This window comes from Bos grunniens, chromosome 7 (assembly GCF_055505025.1).
Source record: "Bos grunniens cultivar Pamir isolate PY7600 chromosome 7, Bosgru_T2T1.0, whole genome shotgun sequence".
In the NCBI taxonomy this organism is placed as follows: Eukaryota; Metazoa; Chordata; class Mammalia; order Artiodactyla; family Bovidae; genus Bos; species Bos grunniens.
Genome location: NC_141171.1, coordinates 47988262 through 48011561, shown reverse-complemented (window position 1 = coordinate 48011561; position 23300 = coordinate 47988262). Strand labels below are relative to the sequence as shown.

The 23300-nt window shown below is 42.2% G+C and overlaps 1 long non-coding RNA gene across 1 annotated transcript in view; it reads right to left on the bottom strand.

Annotated features, from left to right (window-relative positions):
- LOC147369416 (uncharacterized) overlaps window positions 1-23300 on the bottom strand; it is a 133309-nt gene that overhangs the window by 61065 nt on the left and 48944 nt on the right. Inside the window, exon 2 of the long non-coding RNA XR_015167445.1 lies at window positions 763-940. This is a non-coding gene — a long non-coding RNA (uncharacterized LOC147369416). The remainder of the gene's footprint in view (window positions 1-762; window positions 941-23300) is intronic.

The window sequence follows — 23300 nt, the reverse complement described above, 5'->3', positions numbered from 1 at the left end:
AGACACAGATGTATAGAATAGTCTTTTGGACTCTGTGGGAGAGAGAGAGGGGGGATGATTTGGGAGAATGGCACTGAAACATGTATAATACCATATAAGAAATGAATCGCCAGTCCAGGTTCAATGCAGGATACAGGAAGCTTGGGGCTGGTGCACTGGGATGACCCAGAGGGATGGTATGGGGAGGGAGGAGGGAGGGGGGTTCAGGATTGGAAACATGTGTACACCCGTGGTGGATTCATGTTGATGTATGGCAAAACCAATACAATATTGTAAAGTAAAATAAATAAATAAATAAAAATTAAATTAAAAAAAACCAAGCTAAAAAAATAAAGAAAAGTTCAAGTTCACTGTAATCAAGAGAATGAACATTAAACCCATTGTTTATCATTTTTTGCTTATTATCCAAGTAAGATGTTTTCCGGAGAAGGCAATGGCACCCCACTCCAGTACTCTTGCCTGGAAAATCCCTTGGACGGAGGAGCCTGGTGGGCTGCAGTCCATGGGGTCCCTAGGAGTCAGGCATGACTGAGCGATGACTTCGCTTTCACATTCACTTTCAGGCATTGGAGAAGGAAATGGCAACCCACTCCAGTGTTCTTGCCTGGAGAATCCCAGGGATGGCAGAGCCTGGTGGGCTGCCATCTCTGGGGTCGCACAGAGTCGGACACGACTGAAGCGACTCAGCAGCAGCAGCATCAAGATGTTTTCCATAGTAAATTACAGAAAGCCTGAATAAATGTAGCTCAGAACACTTATTACCTTTTACAAAAGAGTCTGGTCAGGAGCCAGTTCCTCGGGGTTAATCTGGTTCCTCACCACGTTGTCTGGAGCCCGCTTTTCCCACCTTTCTCTCTGCACACTCTCTTGTCCTCCATGTATCCCCAGTCACTCTCTGAGTGCAGCAGCTCTTTCTCAACATCCTGTTCCACTTCAATAACTGGAAAAAAAAAAATGGACAGTTTTCTCTTCTGTGTCTCTTGTAATCAAAGAGGAACCCATTTCCTAGATGCTCTCAAAAAGATGTCCCTTCAGTTTTACTGGCCAGAACTGTGTCATATGCCCATGACTAACCTAGTAACTGGAAAGGGATAAGCAATTATCACTACTGGCTTAAACTAGCTAAGATTTAGCCCCTGAATCCGAATTAAATCTTAGAGGCTGCTAGATCTAAAAAGCCCCTTGAGGAAAGTGAAAGAGGAGAGTGGAAAAATTGGCTTAAAGCTCAACATTCAGAAAACGAAGATCATGGCATCCGGTCCCATCACTTCATGGCAAATAGATAGGGAAACAGTGGAAACAGTGTCAGATTTTATTTTTCCGGGCTCCAAAATCACTGTAGATGGTGATTGCAGCTGTGAAATTAAAAGACGCTTACTCCTTGGAAGGAAAGTTATGACCAACCTAGACAGCATATTCAAAAGCAGAGACATCACTTTGCCAACAAAGGTCCATCTAGTTAAGGCTATGGTTTTTCCAGTGGTTATGTATGGGTGTGGGAGTTGGACTGTGAAGAAAGCTGAGCACCGAAGAATTGATGCTTTTGAACTGTGGTGTTGGAGAAGACTCTTGAGAGTCCCTTGGACTGCAAGGAGATCCAACCAGTCCATCTTAAAGGAGATCAGTCCTGAATGTTCATTGGATGGACTGATGTTGAAGCTGAAATTCCAATACTTTGGCCACCTGATGCAAAGAGCTGACTCATTTGAAAAGACCCTGATGCTGGGAAAGATTGAGGGCAGGAGGAGAAGGGGACGACGGAGAATGAGATGGTTGGATGGCATCACGGACACAACGGACATGGGTTTGGGTGGTCTCCAGGAGTTAATGATGGACAGGGAGGCCTGGCGTGCTGCGGTTCATGGGGTCGCAAAGAGTCAGACATGACTGAGCAACTATATTGAACCGAGGCTGCTAGTGGGGTATAAACTGATGCATACTTCCCAGGCAAAATATCAAAAGTATTTGAACTACATGTACCAGTTAAGCCCCAATTCCACTTCTTCCAAAAGAAATAATCTTGGGCGGGCTCATAACTACATATGCCAATTAACCCACACCAGAGGAAATACTCTTGAATGGGCCCATATACGTAGCTAGAAGGCTGTTCATTAGTTAGGAGCCCATAAGAATAAAAAAAATTGGGAACGAGTCACATGTACAAAAATAAGACATAAGTTAAATAACTAAGGATATCATTACAAGGTGGAATACTATGCAGCCATCAAAATTATGTTTTATATCTAATGATTAACATTTATATGGACATATATTCATGTTCTATTAAGTGAGGAAATGAGGTTAAAATATCATCCCATCTTTTTAATGTATATGTAAAAGCCTGGGAGTATTTTAACAGTGAGCTAGCATAAATTATGAGATTATAGAAAATTTAATTTTTTTTACTGTACTTTGGGGAAATTTCCAACATTTGTTATAACAAATGTTATTTTTATCATTAAAATGGAGAAAACTTTTAAAATGGAAAATATTTAATTTTGCTACATTCTTTCTTTCCTTTTTCAGATGTGATGAATGGTCTGATAACTACATTAGCCTGGGTGTTTTCACTTTTGCCTCCATGCAGAAAAGATGGGTCTGGCTTGGAGCTGCCTTGCTCCTGAGCCAGGAGGAGTCTGCAGGGGCACAGGATTCCAGCAGAGCACCCTGTGCCCAAGCGTAGGGATGACTCAGGCTCCTTCCAAGCCTGGGGTGCACCATCGTCTCCTCAGCTGATTCTCTCTCCCTTATTCAGTTCTTAAAAGCAAACAGGAAAGTGGCTTTACCTTACTTTTAAGTGGAAATTTAACTGGGTACACGTAGCTTATTCTGAGAACCAGCTGGAAGCAACAGAAAGGAGCTGAGGGGAAGAATCTACAGAGGTGTCTAGTGAGTTTGCTTTATCATTAAATAGTACAAACCTCTGTGCTTCTGTCTCTTTCCTTTTTCTGTGAAGTTTGCAACCAACATTTCAGTAATTGCAGAATCTTTTTGTTTTGTTTTTTGTTTGTTTTTTTTAGACCTAAACCACAGATATTTATTTTCTCATAGTTCTGGAGGCTGGAAATTTATTTTTTTGTTTTTGTTTTTTAATATAAACTAATTTATTTTAATTGGAGGCTAATTACTTTACAATATTGTATTGGTTTTGCCATACATCAACATGAATCCACCAGGGGTGTACACGTGTTCCCCATCCTGAACCCCTCTCCCACCTCCCTCCCCGTACCATCCCTCTGGGTCATCCCAGTGCACCAGCCCCAAGCATCCTGTATCATGCATTGAACCTGGACTGGCGATTCATTTCATATATGATATTATACATGTTTCAATGCCATTCTCCCAAATCATCCTACACTCTCCCTCTCCCACAGAGTCCAAAAGACTGTTCCATAAATCTATGTCTCTTTTGCTGTCTCGCATACAGGGTTATCATTACCATCTTTGTAAATTCCGTATATATGCGTTAGTATACTGTATTGGTGTTTTTATTTCTGGCTTACTTCCCTCTGTGTTACAGGCTCCAGTTTCTCAACCTGTCTCTCTATTTGGGAGAGTTTCAATCACAGCCACAATGAGCGCCTACAGCCACTGCACACTTACTTTGTGCCAGCTTGCTAAATTCTTTGCACATTTTATCGCATTTAACACACATGACTACCTTGGGAAGGTGATGCTATTTTTATGCTCTTTTCACGAAAAAGGAAGCTGGTAACTTTTTTTTTTCCCTTTTGGTAACTTTTTTCAGGTCACAGGGCTAATAAGTAGCAGAGGTCAGATGGTATCCTTATCTGTCAGGCTTGGAAGCACAAATTGTCCACCTCTTAAGCATGTTGCTCTTTAAATTCAGGGAGAAGGGATTTAAGGTCATGATATGAAGATGAAGAGCAGGGTCAGAGAAGCTATCTGTGACCTAGTTACCTCTCCAGGGAGGTATGCATAAGATGAGAGCTGGCTGTGAAATACAGGGCCTTTATGTTAGGGATGGGAGAGGTGTGTTCAACTGTGGGCATGACAGTGTGTGTGTGGGTGGCTGTAAGAGCACTGGGCCTGTTTCACTTGAGTGAGGTACTGGTGTTTCAATTGACCTTGGATCTTGGGAGAAGGAGTAAATTAAATTGCCATGACATTTTTCAAATTCTATGGACAATTTCTCATTTTAAGTATCCATTTTCCAGCCCTTGGTCCTTGATTCATAGAGCTGTGGACTGTGACCCTATAATCATAGGTTTTCCCATGTGCTCCTTTAAATACACACACACATACACACACACACGAGATCACTAACAAACTAGGACTTATCACTTTACATTGTTTGGGTACAGAAAGGGTGAATTTATAAACATTAGGGAGGTCTGGACATGGGTGGGCTCTGTCTGATTTCCTGGGCTCATTACCCTATGGTAGAGGTTTCCTTCAAAGGTTTCCACTTTAAATGCTAAGCTTAGAGGCAAATTAAGCATGAAAGTCACCATGACCACCATCCATACAACAGCTTTTGTGGAACACCTACTGTAAAACAGAAACAGAAATGATGTTAAGGATGACCTTTTCATATGTTATCTCTCTCTTTGTTTATAGATATAAATATAAGGATATAGTGTGTGTATACATATATATATAAACACACACACATACACATACATATATAGTGTATATACTATATGCAGCATATATATATCCTTATTAATATTAATATATCCTCACATATAATACATATGATCTTTTTAGATACTATGCCTCCCTGAACTTCTGAGCTTCTCTGTATGGCTATTAAATTAGTGTTCTACAAGTATAACTTGCAGAAATGTCTTTCTAGATTCCCTAAAAAATTCTGGAAACTGGTTCAGGTAGCATTTACAGATGAGCTATAATAAACCTTTATATTTTAGGATGGAAATTTTTTCATTCATTGTTTCACAGTAGCTGCTAGGGGCTAAGTCCTTAATTACCATGGCTTTTACTATCGGAAGACCTTGTTCTAACGATCGTCAGATGTCCACACACAGGGAGCAGCTCCAGGGCTTGCTGTGCTCTGCTAGGCATAGTTTCTGCTGTGAAGGAGCATGTCTGTCATCGCTGTTACGTTTACTTTACTTTCAGGCCTGAAAGTCAACAAAATATGCTAAGATACTGCATTCCTAATTTCATCCCACAATTTACCAATTTTTTAATAAAGAAAAAGTTTGGAAAAGTAGTTCACTAAGGAGGTAGAGCCCATAAATGTGTGAAAAAGTTCAAAGATATGTAAATTAAAAGAAGACTGAGATACCATCTCTCCCTTTCAAGTTGGCAAGTTTTTAAAGTGACTATACCACAGCTGGACACAACCGAATGGCTAAGCACAGCATACACAGCACATACCACAGTAAGCAAGGGTGAGGAGAAACCAGCATCCACAGGACAAGAGGAGAAACTGACTTCAAATGAGACAAGATGCAACGAAAGACCTAAAATACAGTGTGTATTCTAGGATCCCAAACCCCTGCCTCTAGAAGTTTTTATAAGAATGTAATAGCAGTATGTACTTATACATATGTTTCAAGATCTTTATCAAAGTGTCACTTAAAACATTTCAAAAATCTAAATAAATTTCAAACAAGTGATGAAGTCAACTTTGACACGATACAGCTATTAATAGGTAGAATGGAATATTCATAATATTTCACTCAGTGAAAAAGAAAGGGCTACAAAATATTCTGCATGTTATTATCCCATTTGACTTTGTGTAATTCTGTGTGTGTGTGTGTGTGTGCGTGTGAAGAGAAGCTGGTGAGGGCAGAGAAAAAGGGTGGAAGAACAGATACCAGAATATTACTTACGGTTCTCTCCATCTCCTGGTCTTAAAAGTGATTTAAGAATTGGCCAAAATATTATTTTGTGGTGTAATTTTCTATGTTAAAATAAGCAGTTGTTTGGTGACTTTAGTGATCCACCCCTTGCTTTTTGGAAAGCTGATATTTAGTTTCCTGCAATTGTAAATCTGGGTACAGGTTCACACAAGTCCTGACATCAGGGTCTCAGTCAATAATAGTATTAAGACTGTCCAGCCCCTTCACTGAAGTCCTTCATATTAATAAAAGTTACCTTGTGATGCATACTATATCCTGGACTCAATGCTAAATACCTTATATATATAGATAAATTCATATTATCCTTTCACTAACCCTCTGATCTAGGGGTAATCAATCTCCTTCTTATGAAAACCCCAAGCTTAAGAGAGATTAGGAAGCCTTCCCGGATCACATAGTCTGTGAGTACCAGAGCAGGCACTGAAATCCAGCCCTCCAGCTTCATACCATTGTACGTAACCTGTCTATAACACAGCTTCCCATCCATAAGTACACTGTTGAACTGCAAGGAAACTTCAGGGCAATCATCTCATTAGCCCTTCGACTTTATTACTCTCCCAAAGCACTGGCTTGCTGCTCTTCTTCTGGCCAACTGAAGGTCAACTGAATATTATAGATAATCTGATAAATATCTAGTGAATGAAGAAAATGGTGATATGTTTGCCAAAAAGTTTTCAGGTATGTGTTTATAAAAACATGCATACTGGAAACAGGATAGAGACCCAATGAAGCTAATGTGTTTTGCATAAATATCATTATTCCTGTATCTTGGAGCAAAGCAAATACTGGTTTATACAATGCCTAAAGAGCCTTAGGGGAGAAATTAGCATGAAAACCATTTGCTTCCTAAATACAAAGATTAACTCACAAAACATGGCCGAAATAACGGTGGCAGAGTAAAAGAAATCTGAGAGTAAACATCTCTGAGATGAGTTGGGAGAAACACAGGAAACCCAGAAGAATTGGTCAAACTGTCCAGCTGTCCAGTGTGCGGTCCACTGATGCTTCACTTGTCACTCTGCTGACTTGCCCTGCAGCGAGCTGCTATTAAACCAGGCAGGGGCAAACTGTGCCCTGGGTGGGCTGCCTACAGACCCAAGCCATGTGACCAGGAGGAAAAAGACTGCATGCTGGACCTAAAATAGTTTGGGAAGACCAAAATGCTGATTATTCTCAAAGCTGGGTCCTTCAGCATTCACAAAACTGGATCCTATTCCCAGGACCTAGTTTGAAACAATATAAGAAAAGCAGTTCTCGAGCATGCACTCCCTGGCAGATCTATAGTCATTCACTATCCTGAAGTTTAGTTCTGTTGTGTTTGTGCCAGGACAACTAGCCCAAAGCGAAGAAGTCCTTGAGTCCTAGTACTTCTCTGAATAGCCCACAGGTCTGGGTCAAGTAAGGGAGTGGAGGTAGGAGGCAGGTTGGGAGCCAGAATTCTGGCCAAACCCTGTGAGAAGCCCCAGCATTAAAAATGCTTTTGGCCTTGCATTGCTGTCTCTTTTACACCAGCACCTCACACCACGAGGGGCTGGCATTGTTGTACTCACCCTACATTCAGCCGAGAGGAAAAACACGTAAGGCGAAGGAACAGAATTTTCCAGCTTTTGCTCAAATCCATCCTGTAGCAGGCAGCAAATGTAACCCACTGATCACAGAGTTGGCAAAGCAATGCAGACTGAGAACTGAAGCTCTGCATCCATCTCTAACTACCCTGGGAAGAATTCCCAAACAGCATCATTTATAAAAGGACCAACGAACGACCTTTTCCTGACATAGCCCACAGCTTGTCACAAAATCCATAGTGTCATTCCAAAAATCCACTTTAATTTTATACATTTTATGTGTTTTCTTCTTTAATGATGCTATTTGGATAATTTAGATTTTAGAAATACATTAAGTGCTTTAAACACTCTAAGATAATTTTGTATGTATGTTTCTGTGGCTGCTGGTATAAATAATGCTGTGCTAAGCTTTATGGCTTTAAAAACATCTTTACTCTACTATGCTATTGATCAACATGCCCCAAGGAAGTAATCTGAACTATACTAAGAAAAACTGGAATGGAATTTAACAAACTACAACTCATTTTTCTTATGGACTGTGAAGGAGATATAAAATAAATATTCTGTAAGACTTTTGTAGAAAGAATTGATTTTCAATTAGTCAGAAAACAGAAGAAAATAAGGGTGCTTTCCTCAGAGTGCAAAGGTTCAACCAAGTAAACCAATTAAGGCCGAATTAACCTTAGTGAGATATTTACATTAAGATGTAGTTTTTTCATCCACAAAATGACAATAATAGCGGTTGACATACGAAGATTACATTTTACAAGAGGTGCCTAGTCATTTAAGCACTTATTAAAGGCTTATCAGCATCACCACCACTATCATCATTATGATTATTGCCATTTTTCAAGTAAATGTACATTTCATTTCAAGAATATGCATAGACAGCACTGAATCAAGGAAGATGAAAGTGGTGTGCCTTGGGAAGTCAGTGTTCAGAAAATGAGGACAATGAGTCAAGATCCATATTCTACAGGTGGATGGACGGACCTTGTGACCACATATAGCACATCTGATCTCAGAGGGGTGTTCTGTAAGCACCTCTAGTCACATGAGGGTCTGGGTAAAGTCAGGGTCACCTGTCAAGCTCACAGCCCTCTACCTGAAACACACCCATCTCTCAGGAGGTACACTAACTAGTACTAGGAAGCCAGCTAAGTGACTGAGCTGGGTCCTCCTCTAGCCACCACCTGTCCATATCTCTGGATGCACAAAGTCTTGAGGGCCACATTTTTAGTGGATATACATGGAGTTTACTCTAAAAGACACAACTGATAAATAGGTACCCAAGTCCCTGGAAACACTGTGTATTGCTACGTTGTGATCCAAGTTACCTCCCCTTGAAGAAAAAGCCTTAGTCATCTGACACAGGGATCCGCATGGACTTTTTTCACTAGTCACTCATTCATGTACCATTTTGTTGAGTTTTCTGTTTGTGTAAGGTAATGAAAGTGGAAAGTGAAAAGTGAAAATGAGAGTTGCTCAGTCGTGTCTGACTCTTTGCAACTCTGACTCTATACAGTCCATGGAATTCTCCAGGCCAGAATACTGGAGTGGGTACCCTTTTCCTTCTTCAGGGGATCTTCCCCACCCAGGGATCAAACCCAGGTCTCCCGCATTGCAGGCAGATTCTTTACCAGCTGAACCACAAGAGAAGCCTAAGAATACTGGAGTGGGTAGCCTGTCCCTTCTCCAGGGGACATTCCTGACCCAGGACTTGAACCAGGGTCTCCTACATTGCAGGTGGATTCTTTGCCAACTGAGCTATGAGGGAAGCCTGTGGACAGATGGACCTGTGGACTTAAAGTGATCAAGGAACTGCGTCAATAATTCATACAGGGGAGCAGGAGACACTTCATTACATGATGCCCTCAAGATGGGTGTGGGTACCCACTTTAGAATCGTTGCTCCCTCTCATGCCTGTAACTATAAGCAGTTCCTTATGAATGTCTGGGGCCTGAATCCTGCATCCGTCCATTCTATGAGGTCAAATGAGGATTAGGTATTTTTATAGGGTAGGCTTTGTAACTTCTTGAGTAGAATATACAGGTTGATATGGCACCCACTTATGGGGAACTGATATGCATCACTGTATGGTACATGTACAAGATGGGATCACGGTGTGGGTATGAGAAGGACACAGCCTGGCAAGGCCATTAAGCTAACTGATAATGATGGCACCAAGAGTTCATCCTCCTAAAATGAAATGTTTGGGGACATCCTTTGGAAAGGATGGTAAAGTTTGACCTTTGCAAGGCTAGTTTTGGCATAAAAATACTTAACACACACCTTTAGGAGTTCATCCTCCTAAAATGAAATGTTTGGGGACATCCTTTGGAAAGGATGGTAAAGTTTGACTTTGCAAGGCTAGTTTTGGCATAAAAATACTTAACACACACCTTGTGGCGCTGGAACTGGAGAGCGACTGTTGAAATGGAAAGGAGATGTTTAAGAAGGTGAAGTGAAACTTGAGGCTTATGTTCACTCTGACCTGGGGCTGTCTGAACACCCAATCCTTGTTTGGCAAGAACATCCCTGGTGAGTCACCGTGTGAGGGTGCTGATTAACGCCTCTCAGTTGCAGCAGATGAAGGTATACGTCACCGTGTGAGTTAAGTCACTCACAGCTCATGAAAATAATCCTCTCGAAAGAGTAGAGCACTAAGGAGGGCAATTAAACAGGCACATCGGCAGCAAAGTCCCATGTGTTTGATAATGTCACCTTGCTGGTGTTTTTAGTCATAAATTAGTTACTACAAAGCCAGTCCTTTTCTCTGCTAGAGAAATGGCCAGCATAACTCAGAAATGGCCTTGTATAAGAGAGCATCTGCATAACCATCAAGGGCTTCAGACAGTAAAGAATCTGCCTGCAATGTGGGAGACCCAGGTTCAATTCCTGGGTCGGGAAGATCCCCTGGAATAGGAAATGGCAACCAGTATTCTTGCCTGGAGAATCCCATGGACAGAGGAGCCTGGTGGGCTACAGTTCATAGGGTCCCAAAGAGTTGGACACGACTGAGCCACTAACACTTTCACTTAAAGCACATAGAACCCTTAGCACGAGGCATTTGCTGCACTGCAGGGACTGGTGGTCTTATCATTATCACTTATTTTTTACTATCACTTTTATTTCACAGGTGTGTCACAAAAACAGAGCCCCTACAACGATTATGAGAATAAAGTATTTGACAGCAGAATCATTGTGTACACAAATGGTGGCATGGGAAAATGAAAACCCTGAAGGAGGGGTGGGAGGATCAGAGTCACGAGCCACGCCCACCTGACACACCAGTGAGGGTGGGCAGGTCAGCGCTTATAGGAAAGCCAGAGAAGCTCTGTGTACCTGGCTGTCAACAGAGGGCTACAAAGGGAGAGCTCCTGGAGAGAGCTGGAAAACTGCTCTGTGGAATGAGCTGTACCTTAGGAATTCATCTGCAGATGACGGCCAAGCACACAAGAGTGCACCCGAGGCCGTTGTTGGGTGGCAGAAACAGATGAACTGCATAAAACAGGAGGAGAGCAGAGGCCGGCTGAGGCTTCCCAGGCATCTTGGCATCGTCTGTCATCGCATTTGACTTCTCCCTGTCTGAGAGGATAGCTTTGGCTTCACTTCCACTTCCCAGTCTCATACAAGTTCCTCCGGTGGCCCCAACCCAGGACCACATGGGGACACAAGTCCTGGGAAGTGTTTCCTGCCCTACTCAGGAGAAGCAGTACCAACTTAACTAACAGAACAGTGCCTGTCTTAGAGTTGCAATGTCACTCACACATGGGCTCTGGAGTCAGACTTCTGAACACGGCTCCATCGCTTACCAGCTGTGCAAGCTGGACACGTTTCTTAACTTGGTGAAACCTCAGCTCTGCATATGGAACATGAATCAGTGTTATCAATAATAACAGAACCGATCTCAAAAAGCTGTTAGGAGGAATGAAAGAAATAAGACATGTCAAAGGCTTTGCTTAGGAACAAAACAATAATAAAAATAGTATTATATTGTTTGCCTTGTAACAGCAAGGGTATTAAGTCCATTACAGCCTTCTCCACTCACTACTCTAGAAACCGGCCAGGATTGTACCAGATGGTAGCTAGAGCGGTCCAGCCCGCTCCACAGTCGCACCCGGACAAGATGCCCTGCTCTGTAGGAGAGTATATTTTATCCCCTTCTTTTAAGGGTGAGCCCTAGCCACTAAATTATATGTGCAGATGCCAAGAGAACCCTCTGGGCCAGCTGTATGTTCAGAGTGACATATGGAAGACTGGGGATGACTCTCAATTTGCTGTCTGACTTGAGAAATGCCACACAGAGACTGACTCGCTGTCAAACTAGATATGAGACTGTGTGTTTTTAACACTGTGGGTTACTTCTAATGATGTCTAGTCAATTCACTTCTCCTCAATCCAACAGTCCACATCTGAACACTTATATGGTGTGTGTGTGTGTGTGCACATTCATGTGTATTCAGTAAGCTAAGCTTCCATTTATTAAGCAACCATTGCCAGGCACTATGTTAGGCATTAAATATTTGATTAGATGTTGTAAGCTCATAATCTAATATGTTGGGTGAAGAGGTAGAAGGAAAACAAATATCATGTGGATTATGAGAAGTATTTTACATGTGGTACACATACCCTGCCGCGAGCCCTGGGTGAAGACTGGTGCACACCTTCAAGAGTCAGCCCACATGGTACCTTCTCAAAAAGCCCTTTGTCCACACTAAAGCAGTCCACCTCCCTTTGTCACAATGCTTTCTTTTCCTCACAGCCATTACTACAGTTGGTGATTTAAAAACCTTTACTTTCTGTCTTATTATCTCCTTCAACTAGAAGATAAACTGTACAAGATCAGAGAATTTATCTGTTTTGTTGGACACAAGTTCTTCAGGGACTAAGACAGTGCTTCTCATTTAATAAATGGTCAATAAATATCTGTTAAATAACGAACATTATTTGACAGGACCAGAGACTTCATAAAAGAAGTGGTGTCTTTCAAAATGTGTCTTAACAAAGGAAGGCTTTTAACAAGCAGGGTTTGGAGTTAGAGTAGAGGGGTTGTTATGGCAGAAAGTAACAGGGTGAATAGGAGTCCAGAGGTGGGTGTCTCAGTTCTCAAGGGAACTAGACCGACAGAATATGCACACATCGTAGGGTACCAGTATACGTGCTAGTTTAAGGAAAATGTGACCCACGTGGGCTATGGTTGAAAGGATAGCTGAGTTTGACATCAGGAACTGACTGGCCCTGTGGACAGATCCATTCTTCTTGGGGGACTCACACTGGAGCCCAGAAGGCACCGAGCTGCCACAGGAGGGATGTGAGCTCCCTAATGGGAACATACTCCTCCAGCAAGGATGCAACAATCAACTTCCTGTCTGTGGCAGAGGCTATTAGTCCTCACTAAAGAGCCAGTAACTGAGCATCTCCGGGGGAAGGTTCATATGAATTCAGAATGGGAGTGTTTTTTCTTTGGTCCCTCTCAATGTCATCTGTGTGCACAGTCAGAAGCAAAAGACGCCAAGTGGTGCAACAGCAGGATAGAAAAGGCCTGGGTCCCTGGGCCACTGCCTGGAGACAAGTCAGTCACTCAGGGAAGTCCCCAATTCATATCAGACTGATGTGGGAGACAGATCTTTGTTGTTGTAAGCCTAAGACTTGGGGGTGTTCATTTTACTGCAGTGTAGATGAGACTAGCCACACTGATGAAGACACTCTAAAAAAAAAGAAAAAAAATTTTTATCTTTTGCTTCTCTTTCGGGGGTGAGGGGAGGTAGGAGCTCAGCTTTGATTGAATCTTCATATAATCATAATGTATAACCACTTAAATAACTTAGCCAATCAAACAAATGACCCTGCTTTAAACCTACTGTTCCCATTCAAACTTGGCACATCACAAGATAATATCAGTAATACACGGTATTGATCTGATCACAATTTCCCATAATAGTAGAGTCAGTAGACTTCTACTTAGGAAGTGAAGATTAAAACACTTGCTATTTTAAGGATTACAGAATCTGATTTGGGTAAGAAGTGTCAAATTTCCCTACATTTTTTTAACCACCTTCACTTCCTCCTCTGATGTCTATATTGACCATTATTTCAGTTTCTGGTTAATATAGACAATTTCCAACTGAAATACAAAGTTTGATGGGAGAAGAGTGGTGAGAAGTCAATACTACAGGAATTCGTGCAAAACTCAGGGCCCCTGCTCCTCCAGGGGGCATTTGCCCACCAGAACGCTATGTGGAAAATGCTTTCTGGAGGATATTTCTCTGAGATGCCTTGCATAGAGTGCTCCAGAGTATGCTGAACATAGAGAATCATGCCTCTAACAGTTGTACAGTTTGGTGGCAATGTGAGAAATGTAGCAATAAGCCAAACCCACCATCAATTATAAATGCCAACCACCTCAATATGAATGGATCAAATTAGAACTTGGTCTCTGAGTAGAATAAGCATTTCTTTAGAGAAAGACAGAAGCTGATTAATGCACTTCCTGGAGTCCCGTCTTCTGAAGATGGAATAATGTCTGACCTGAGACCCTCTAGCTCATTTGACCTGTGTGCCTCTGCATTTCCATGTAACATGATTTCCAAATAACTAGTGAGATTATTCTAGATATTGGTTCAGTAACTGCATAAGCATTTAATCCTAAATTTAGAAAAAAATTAGATGAATATAAAAAGTTAATTAAAAGATACTTGCTTCTTGGAAGAAAAGCTATGACAAATCCAGACAGTGTATTAAAAAGCAGAGACATTACTTTGCCTACAAAGGTCCATATTGTCAAAGTAATGGTTTTTACAGTAGTCACGTATGGATGTGAGAGGCGGACAATAAAGAAGGCTGAGCGCCAAAGAACTGATGCTTTTGAACTGTGGTGTTGAAGAAGACTCTTGAGAATCCCTTGGACTGCAAGGAGATCCAACCAGTCCATCCTAAAGGAAATCAGTCCTGAATATTCATTGGAAGGACTGATATTGAAGCTGAAGCTCCAGTACTTTGGCCACTTGATGCGAAAAACTGACTCTTTGGAAAAGACCCTGAAGCTGGGAAAGACTGAAGACAGGAGGAAAAGGGGATGACAGAGGATGAGATGGTTGGCTGGCATCATCGACTTGATGGACATGAGTTTGAGCAAGCTCTGGGAGTTGGTGAAGGATAGGGAAGCCTGGTGTGCTGCAGTCCATGGGGTCGCAAAGAGTCGGACATAACTGAGCAACTGAACAACGACAACCTCATTGCGGTGGGGTCTACCCTGGGGAAGAGGCAGTGGTTTGAGACCTCAAACAAGATGGAAAGAATACGGCGGAGGGCGTTTCCAGTGGGGAGCCAAACAATTGATGCTTTTGAACTGTGGTATTGAGGACTCTTGAGAGTCCCTTGGACTGCAAGGAAATCCAACCAGTCCATCCTAAAGGAAATCAGTCCTGAATATTCATTGGAAGGACTGATGCTAAAGCTGAAGCTCCAATACTTTGTCCACCTGATACAAACAGCTGACTCATTGGAAAAGACCCTGAGGCTGGGAAAGATTGAGGGCAACAACAGCAACAAAAGTTATATTCACTTAAGGCCTGACTGCTCTCCTTAGAGTTTAAATAAGCAAAGCTCTAGTTTCCAGGGTTTAAAACTCCTTCTGATAAGAATTTTTTAATGAATATGTGTATATATGTATCTATAAAGCATGTTCACTAATGAAAACTTAAAGTAGAAAAAAAATATGGGGAAGTCACCCAGGATTTTGCCATACAAAGCTACCTACCAAACATTTTTCTGTGTATTTTAGAGAATTATAATTATATTTAAAATGAATTACGTTGTGAATAAAGTTTGAAAGTCACATTTTTTCCACAATACGTACTGTACTTTCTCCCAAATCTTTAAAAGTCTTTTGAAAAATGTTTTAAAAGATCGCATAATAGTCTACACTATAACTGTATCAACATTTATGTAATCCTATATATCCTTCCCCACTCCAGTACTCTTGCCTGGAAAATCCCATGGGCGGAGGAGCCTGGTAGGCTGCAGTCCATGGGGTCGCTAAGAGTCGGACACGACTGAGCGACTTTACTTTCACTTTTCACTTTCATGCATTGGAGAAGGAAATGGCAACCCACTCCAGTGTTCTTGCCTGGAGGATCCCAGGGACGGGGCAGCCTGGTGGGCTACCGTCTATGGGGTTGCACAGAGTCGGACACGACTCTTATTATTATTGCATATTAGATTAATTTTCAAAGTATAACTCATTTGCTGGTATAAAAAATTAGTTTGCTATAGATCATCATGTTTATACAAAACTATATTTTCTGTGTTTTAAATTACTACTGCTGCTGCTGCTAAGTCGCTTCAGTCGTGTCCGACTCTGTGCGACCCCATAGACGGCAGCCCACCAGGCTCTGCCATCCCTGGGATTCTCCAGGCAAGGACACTGGAGTGGGTTGCCATTTCCTTCTCCAATGCATGAAAATGAAAAGTGAAAGTGAAGTCGCTCAGTCGTGTCTGACTCTTAGCGACCCCATGGACTGCAGCCTACCAGGCTCCTCCGTGGTGAACCATTGAGTCAGAGGACATGGTCCTTTTTTGAAATATATTTTTGGTCACACCAATATATTTCTGAATATGAAAAATAACTGTGGAAAATTATAATAACCTGTATTCTATCTACCAGAAGAGAGTCACTGCTAATATGTTTGCCTCTTTAATTGATATATAGACTTCTTATGTGCAAGCACAAACTCATATAAAAATGATATGAGGACTAAGAAATTACCTCTTATGCTAAAGTGTTATGGTGCTCCTCTTATTCTGGTTTCCAGACTCCCAGGGCTGGGGCATGTAGGGCAGTGGGAAATGAACATCCAGCCAGAAGGACAAGACTGGGAGCAGCATAAGTGGACCATGCTGGCTGTGTTTAAAGCAATCTGGAGAAGGCGATGGCACCCTACTCCAGTATTTTGCCTGGAAAATCCCATGAACGGAGCAGCCTGGTGGGCTGCAGTCCATGGGGTCGCTAAGAGTCAGACATGACTGAGCGACTTCACTTTCACTTTTCACTTTCATGCATTGGAGAAGGAAATGGCAACCCACTCCAGTGTTCTTGCCTGGAGAATCCCAGGGACAGGGGAGCCTGGTGGGCTGCCGTCTATGGGGTCGCACAGAGCCGGACACGACTTAAGCGACTTAGCAGCAACAGCAGCTTTGAGCCAGCCACATTGCTCACTCCTCTGTATTCAACACTGTCCTCTTAGAACCTCATTATCAAGGATCTGCCACTTCCCTTCCAAATGTATGCCGCCCAGGAGGACTGGATCTTCTCCAGACACCATCAAATTCACAGAAATCGATGTGGTGGTGGTTGTCCATTCCAAGAATAATCACTTTAAAGACTCCTTGAATATATGAAATCAATAGCAAAGCGAGTCATTGCAATCCATACAATTAAATCACTCCCAAGTACCCTCATTTTTCTCTCCAAACAATTGTGATAAGAGGCCAAGCTGATGGCATCTCTTCAAGGTGCCTCATCTGAGCTCCAGGAGGACCAGCGCTAGACACAGACTCTTGTTCCACAGCAGTCAGGGCTTCCATCCTCAGATAACAAACCCAGGGCTTCGGGTGTATAAGAAGAGAAGCCAAGTGGGAGAGTAAGAACTCTTACTCTTGGGAGAGCAGTGTGTTTGGTCAGGCCAAAGTCAGTCATTGATTGGTGACGTTCATATCTCTACCAGTAGAGAGTGGTTGGTGTTCACTCAAGAGGTGTGACCAGAGGCTGGCTAACCTGTCAGCCAGGGGGTTGGCATTTCCTCCTACATGGAGGTGCTGAGGTGAGACATGGTGAATCAAAATACAGTCTTCTGGGACTTCCCTGGTGATCCAGTGGGTAAGACTCTACTCTCCCAGTGCCAGGACCCTCAGTTCAATCCCTGGTCAGGGAACTAGACCCCACATACCACAACTGAGGGTTTGTATGCCTCAACTAGAGATCCCTCTGGATGCTGATGGGCATGCAGGGCTGGGTGCTGAGAAGATAACACCAATTTCCCAGTCTCCTGGATACATATCTTCCCCAACACTGTCTCTGAATCTCCTTCCTCACAATTATTCCCATGGCTGACACCTTGGGAGTTTTGGGATCTTAGAATGTATAATGGGCCATGTATAGGATGCAGCTTTTACTAGGACAACTGCCAGAGTCCCTCAAGTGATTCATAGCCTCTCTAAGAATGATGTGTAATTTGGGCTGCTTTCTCTTTATCCTGAAAGCTTGTAAGCACCTTGTATTACTGTCAGGTGGGAAATACTGACTCATTTTTAACAGCAGCCTAAACAAAACATAATTTGGAAAGGAAGTCAGATTTTAGGGTTATTGATACTTTGATTTTATCTGTAATTTTTCCTTATTCTAATGTCCTAAAAGGAATTTTTAGAAGTAACTGCAGTACCTGTGTTGAGGAAAAAGGATTTGGTAATAAGATGTTAAAAGTAACATATATGAGCAGTGGCCTTGAAATTAACATAGGTCTTGAATATGAATATATAGTATCTTGAAATGACTGAAGACTTCATTGAAATAAGTATTCTATTGGAGGCGGGTAGGGTGGTATACCCATTCTGCGAGCATCTGAAATGATCAGAGAAGCAATAGAAAGAGGTCCTTAGAGATAACTCAATCTAACCATCTCTGCTTACAGAGCCCAAAACTAGAATCCACAAAATGGAAAAGATTTGTCAAGGTTCACACAGTGAGTTACTAATACATCCAGATTAGAACAAATTTCCTGATATTCCCAGTCCAGTGCCCTTCTGAGTACCCCTGAGATACAGTAGAAAGTGCATAGTGTGTGTGTGTGTGTGCATGCGCACAGTCAGGTACGATTCTTTTGAGACCCCTCTGGACTGTTGCCCACCAGGCTTCTCTATCCAAGGAATTTTCCAGGCAAGAATACTGGAGTGGGTTGCCATTTCCTCCTCCAGGGGATCTTTCTTATGCAGGGATGGAACTCGAGTCTCCTGCATCTCTTCCACTGGCAGGCAGATTCTTGACCACTGAGCCACCAGGAAAGCCCCTACAGTAGACAGTACTAGCTTTGAAATCATCTATAAATAATTGGCCACTGCCAGGAATAACAGAGGAATAATGCCCTCTGACAGAGGATGAGATGGCTGGATGGCATCACTGACTCGATGGACGTGAGTCTGAGTGAACTCTGGGAGTTGGTGATGGACAGGGAGGCCTGGCGTGCTGCGATTCATGGGGTCGCAAAGAGTCAGACACGACTGAGCAACTGAACTGAACTAATACTAATCCTTTTACTTTACCTTTTGTTTTGCCCACAGATTTTTTTTCTTTTGGTTTGCCCACAAACCAAACAAACAAAACCAGGACTTTCCTGGTGTCCCAGTGCTTAAGAATTCGCCTTGCTGTGCAGGGGATGCGGGTTCAATCCCTGGTTGGGAAACTAAGATCCTGCATGCCACAGAGCAACTAAGCCCAAGCACCACAATTACTGAGCCAGCATTCCAGAGTCCAGAGCCTGTGCCCCACAACTAGAGTGACCATGACCCACAATGAAATATCCAGCACAACACAGCAAAGATTCCTACTGCTGCAACTAAGAGCCAAAGCAGACCGAAGGGAAAAAAAAAAAAAAGCAAAAACAAAACATAAAACTAAAACTAATGTAAAAATTATTAAAATAGCTACCATGCAGTGTGATTCCTGTCTTTCATTTGTTACACCATTTTACATTAATCCTCCCAAAAAATCCTGTGGTACAAATCTTTCATCCCTTTTGTATGGACACCTATTGTTTTAAGAACATTGCTGTCCAGGGTCAGACAGTTCTAGGTCTAAATTCTTCCTTAGGCAACTTACTTGCCAACCTCAGCCTCAGTTTTCTCATCTGTACAATGGAGATGACACTCTATGACATGTGAAAAGAAACCAGCACAATTCCTGGCACAGAGTATCTAATTAATGGCAATCAGTATTTATAAGGAAATGGAAATTCCTGAAAAAAATTAACTAGGTTGTGTAAAGTCATGAAGAGCTGGGATTTGCAGCCAAGTTTGTCTGATACTATACTATAAGCCCATCCCAACACACATGATGAAATGGAAACTTTTTTCTGGTGTAAAATAAGCCCACAGTGGACAGTCCAGACTGCTGTGATGGCTCCATGGTTTTCAATGGCCCAGCCTCCTTTCACTTTTCTCCCCTTCCTCCTTGGCACCACCTCCAGGTATCCTCAGAGTCACAGAATGGTCACTGTACCATCACCATGTTCAGAAAAAACAGAACAAGAAAGGAGCAAAAGGGAAGAATAAAAGATGCCTACTAGATGTTTTCTTAATAATCTGGGTTCAAATACACTGCCTGGATTTGTGCATTGTGCCCAGTGCTGAGACTCTTCTAGTCCCCAAAGCAAAAATGTAGTAAGGAAGCTTCCCCTATGCAGGGCTATTTGCTCTGGTGTGCAGTACTAGGTGTAGTGGAAAAAGAAGATGAGGGTTAAGAACCAGATTTCTTAGATCACATTGTCTCACTGAGTAGGACAGCTTTGTCTCTCATATGTCAGTTTCTCTACCTGTGAAATGAGGAAGCTGAGTGGGATGATCATTTAAAGATGGGGCTTTGCTGCTGACCAGGTGGCCACCTGGGGCACGGAGCAAAATGTTAGTGTTAATCACACACCTGGTCCTCGGCTCTCACTGTACACTGCAGGCCCACACCTTGCTGAGTCACGGTGTCAGGGATCCGGAGTGTTCCCTGGAACCCTGCCATACTGCCTTTCCTTCCTCCTGCTCTTCGAAATGCCCCCACATTTTATTGCATGCAACCAGCGGCCTGCAGGCTCTAAGGGCCCCATGCTCCAGATAGTTGGGTGCTCTTACATATTCAAATCCTTTTTCCTATTTCTCGCTGTTGTTCTCTGCCCTCGCTCTATGACAGGGGAGGCAAAATGTCATTTTAATATATCCTTACACCTTCCCAGCTAATCCTCATATGAGGTGTGTGGCAGCATTCCTACTTTATGGATGAGAAAACTAAGGCGTGGGCCTTCCCTGGTGTTCCAGTGGTTAAGAATTGCCTTGCAATGCAGGGGATGTGCGTTTGATCCCTGATCGGGGAACTAAGATCTCACATGCCTTGGGGCAACTAAGCCCACACATCACAACAACTGAGCCCACACGTTTCAACTAGAGAGTACGTGGGCCACAACGAGGATCTCACTTGAGATCCTAAGACTTGATGCAGCCAAACAAATAAATGTAAAAAAAAACAAGAAAGAAAGGAAATTGAGGCTTAGAGAGGGTAAGTAAGGTCACAAAGCTTAGGTTTGGTGTCAGGATACAAATATAGATCCATGTGATTTCTAGTTCATGAAATATTTGCAATTTAATTTCAGGAAATACTGTATTTCATTAAGCCTTCCCAATGGTAGACAAAAGGTAGAATTTCTAGTTCCCTCTCAAGTTTGAAGTATGAAACATTTTGTGCACAAGGGCATTTTCCTGTGCCCCAAGGTCATTCTTTGCCTGCTCCCTGCTCTACTGTGAAATTGAGCAGCAATGGATTAGCCTCACTTATTCTGCAGAGTGACACTGAGGTTGGAAGCTCTGTGTCTCTGTTCTCTCTCTTTGTCCCTGCTGGCATGGATCAGGGAATGCCCAGGACATCTTTGCCAGCTGGCATGGAGGCCTCATTGTCACTTCTGAATTCTAAACAGGACATCTGCTCTCACAGCCCAGGTACAGATGCCTCTAGCTGGCTCCAGGAAAATGCTGTCAAACCTCCATGCTGCGATGCCTGCTGTGTAACTCACCTGAATTCACTGCCCATTGAAAAAGATCTTTTCACCCCTCTGCAAAAAGACAGAGTGAAAACTAGTTCACTAACAAAGAGACATGAAGAAATGTACCAAGAAAGAAGTTCAAAGAGAGAGGAAAAATCAATAGCACTGAAAAAAATGGGATGAATGTGACACCTGGAAACACCTTTTTCACCAGAAGTATTGTCATTGTAATCTAAAGCATAACCAAATAAAAGAGTCCTGCCTGGAGCTGCCAAAAACAGCTAATTACAGAGAAATACTAGCTTAGTTCAGCCTTACATGTGCTCAGCAGAACACTAACTTTTAAAAAGGATGATTAAAAGGTCTTCTGCAGGGAAAAATAGGCTGTAGTCAAAACAATATGGACAAATCTAGGTTAAACAAAATTAAATGGATTTCTTCACTTCTTTATTGAAGATTTCTGTCTTTAATATGCTAATGAATGTCATGAATTTCCAAGAAGGGAAATATCATATGCAGGATTTTCCAGACTTCATAATCTTCCTTGACCTTCACAAAGTAGGTCTCACCTGTTACTCTCCATAAACGGACCATGCTCATTTTTCCCTAGGCTGAATCACAATTTGCAGGGTTAGATTTATTTCTAGGTTTACTGGCTGTGTGGGTCTTCCTCTGGACTCTGGGGCCTCCAGGAAGGCTGGGACCAGGTCAGTTCAACCATCACAGTAGCTCTGGCATCTAGGGCTGTCTCTGACACATAGGCAGTGCTGCATAAACACGAGTTTATAGCTTCTTTTTCTTTATTTTTCTGTGTACCATTTACTAAAGGCCTACTATGCACTGGACACTTTATCTTACATAGATTATCTCATTTAACTTTTATATCACTGAGAAAGGCTTTCTTATCTCTCCTTGCTATTCTTTGGAACTATGCACTCAAATGGGTATATCTTTCCTTTTCTCCTTTGCCTTTAGCTTCTCGTCTTTTCTCAGCTATTTGTAAGACCTCCTCAGACAATCTTCTTGACTTTTTGCATTTCTTTTTCTTGGGGATGATCTTGATCCCTGCCTCATATACAATGTCATGAACCTCCATCCATAGTTCTTCAGGCACTCTGCCTATCAGATCTAATCCCTTGAATCTGTCACTTCCACTGTATAATTGTAAGGGATTTGATTTAGGTCAACCTAAATTTAGGTCAACCACTAGACCAAACTTGAATGGTCTAGTGGTTTTTCCTACTTTCTTCAATTTAACTCTGAATTTGGTAATAAGGAGTTCATGATATGAGCCATAGTCAACTCCCAGCCTTGTTTTTGCTGACTGTATAGAGCTTCTCCATCTTTGGCTGCAAAGAATATAATCAATCTGATTTCGGTATTGACCATCTGGTGATGTCCATGTGTAGAGTCTTCTCTTGTATTTTTGGAAGAGCTGTTTGCTATGACCAGTGTGTTCTCTTGGAAAAAGTCTATTAGTCTTTGCCCTGCTTCGTTTTGTACTTCAAGGCCAAATTTGTCTGTTACTCCAGGTATCTCTTGATTTCCTACTTTTACACTTCAGTCCCCTATAATGAAAAGGACATATTTTTTGGATGTTAGTTCTAGAAGATCTTATAGGTCTTCATAGAACCATTCAACTTCAGCTTCTTCAGCATTACTGGTCGGGGCATAGACTTGGATTACTGTAATATTGAATGATTTGCCTTGGAAATGAACAGAGGTCATTCTGTTGTTTTTGAGATTGCATCCAAGTACTGCATTTCAGACTCTTTTGTTGACTGTGATGGCTACTCCATTTCTTTTTTTTAATATAAATTTATTTATTTTAATTGGAGGCTAATTACTTTATAATATTGTATTGGTTTTGCCATACATCGACGTGAATTCACCACGGGTGTACACGTGTTCCCCATTCTGAACCCCCCTCCCTCCTAAGGGATTCTTGCCCACAGTAGATATAATGGGCATCTGAGTTGAATTCACCCATTCCAGTCCATTTTAGTTCACTGATCCCTAAAATGTTGCTGTTCACTCTTGCCATCTCCTGTTTGACCACTTCCAATTTGCCTTGATTCATGGACCTA